Source organism: Lipotes vexillifer, unplaced genomic scaffold (assembly GCF_000442215.2).
Source record: "Lipotes vexillifer unplaced genomic scaffold, Lipotes_vexillifer_v1.1 scaffold221, whole genome shotgun sequence".
Lineage (NCBI taxonomy): Eukaryota > Metazoa > Chordata > Mammalia > Artiodactyla > Lipotidae > Lipotes > Lipotes vexillifer.
This window is the reverse complement of record NW_006772957.1, coordinates 466,504-469,269: the sequence shown is the minus strand read 5'-3', so window position 1 is coordinate 469,269 and position 2,766 is coordinate 466,504.

Below are 2,766 nucleotides of genomic sequence, written 5' to 3'. Positions count from 1 at the left end.
TATGGCACTGATTTAAAATAAAGTTCTAGTTTTGCTTGATTCTTGCACAGGCTCCCACATTTATCTTGTACAAATTAGCTCATAGTATTCAACAGGTTTAGGCTCTGTAGATCAACTATTTAATTGTTCACAAGGGGACAAGGAGTGAAAGGAGAAAAGTATTGTCACATAAACGCATGCAGCATGGCTTGTGTGGTCGCATCAGAAGGAGTCTTTGTCTCATGAATGACACTAAATTTATTTGCCTCCCAAAGATGAAAAGCCAAACTACTTCCAGCTCTGACAGTAAACGCAGGAATGAAGCCATTCAATGGATATTAAATGGAATTAGTTGTTATAACAATAATTGTTATTATTGTTGTTATACATTCTTACAAATCATACTTATGACTTCAGAACCAAATTTGGAAGAAATCATTATCATCTAAACACTGAATTGGTAAGGCTCATAATTAGGGAAACAAGATATTTAGTTCTTCACAGAGGCCTCTGACCTTCTGGACACTGTCAAAAATTTTTTTTAGAGTGGCTGAACCAAACAGAACAATCATGAACACTGGCTCTAGGTGGTTTTGGTTTCTGGGAGGAAAAGTCTAATTCCCAACTCAATGAACATTCCAGTGGAGCTGGCACATAATTCCTTCTGCAAAACATAGAAATACTATTATGTTCTGAACCCTGCATAGGAGGGGGAAGGAGTGTATAGACTAGAGCGACATTTTTCAAATGGAGCTTTCAGTAGCTGATTCAGCTGGAATGTAATTTATGCTAATAAGTTCCTGGATTTCAAAGTGACTTTTTCTTATCACACTAAAACCTTTAATTTGGATATATATTCCTAAGTCCAGAATGGGTAGGAAAATTCTCTATCAAAAGCCAGGGATACAACTGGCCCTGTGTAGAAAGGAAGAAAAAAAAAAAAGAAATTATATTCCAGAGGTTTGGAGGAGGGCAAGAACGAAGTTCAGTGTATGGCTTTTAAACAATTTCCCAAGACATAGTTCTTGATTTCACACACCTTTTTTTTTTTTTTTTTTTTTGCGGTACGCGGGCCTCTCACTGTTGTGGCCTCTCCCATTGCGGAGCACAGGCTCCGGACGTGCAGGCTCAGCGGCCATGGCTCACGGGCCCAGCCACTCCGTGGCATGTGGGATCTTCCCGGACCGGGGCACGAACCCGTGTTCCCTGCATCGGCAGGCGGACTCTCAACCACTGCACCACCAGGGAAGCCCTCACACACCTTTTACAGCTAGAAAAGTTTATCATAATTTTAACATGACTGCATAATTTGGGTCAATGTGACACAGAGTTGATAGTAGAATGTAACTGGTTTCATTTAACTGTGATGGAAGAGGGGAAAGAATACCAGATTGATCCAAGAACCTTGTTTCTAGTCCCTAACTAGATTAGTTGTGCTAGTTATACTCAATGATCCCTTAGCCAACCTTTTTGGCATTAATATTCAATAAATTTGGATAAATTCTCCTAGGCCAGCGGCTTTCACATTTATTCTTTACTGTGATCCACAATAAGAAGTACATTTTATATTATGACCTTGTTCACATACATTTATAGATTTATATGTAAATGTTGTATCTATCTATATATATATATATCATTCATAGTATGATATATGTGCTGTATATAAACCACACACACATATATGTGAAATGAAAGAAAATTTCGTGAAACAATAGCTACCCATTATCTCTGATGCATTGTATTTTTTATTCTATTTCATTATGGAAAAGCTGGTCAATTTCCACTAAATTGACGTTATGACCCAGCCTTACTATCACTGCAAGTAGGCACAGTCCCGCACTTTGGGGAGCTGCCTCCAGATGAATGCAGGTTACTGCACAGGTCAATGGTTAACACTCTGATCGCTGAAAGAAAAATATAAAAACTGTGTGGATACCAGTCCACATATTGAAGGAATATGCTCTAATTTTAGTGAAAAATTATAACACACTAAATAGAAACAACCACTAAATACAAGTACTCTCTATCAGTGAACTTACCCATTTTAAACTCTGCATAATCGAACTTTGGTTTTTCATTCTTCTATAAGCAAATCTATTTTTGAAACTTCCTCTCACCTGGTAGATTGGTTTTTAAGTCTTCAAGCAAAGGAACCTAGAGTTTTGATAAATGAATCATCTTCTATTTATAAACCACCCCTTTTAAAGCTTCTGTGGCTTTTGCTAGAGTATTTTAAAAGAGCCCTTGATTTTTTTAATATTAACTTTTAAAAGCACTGTTAATAATAAAACAATTTTAGGGAATTTCCTGGTGGTCCAGTGGTTAGGATATCCGTGCTTCCACTGCAGGGGGCCTGGGTTTGATCCTTGGTCAGGGAGCTAAAGTCTCGCAAACCACATGGTGCAGGCCAAAAATTTTTTTTTAAATAAATAAAACAATTATATAATGTTTTCCTTCCACTTTCAAAACCCATTTTGGGGGGAGATACTGTAACAAGATTCTAGTCCTTGCATCTTTTACCCTGTCCTCAAATCCTCTGTGGCAGTTTTTGAGTAAAAGTCTTGGCATGCCAGATATTACAGGGATTTCTTTTGTCTCAGATGGTACTCAAGGATGTGCGGTAATAAGTGATTCATTTAGGTTCCATCACACTAAAATCCAAGGAAGAGAAAATTGGGTCTGACTTCACAAGTATTGTTCCCTTTGTGTCTTTAATCACACATACTTTTGCATATAAGTGACAACCACAGGTATTAAGGGTATTTCCAATGGTTCAACCATTAG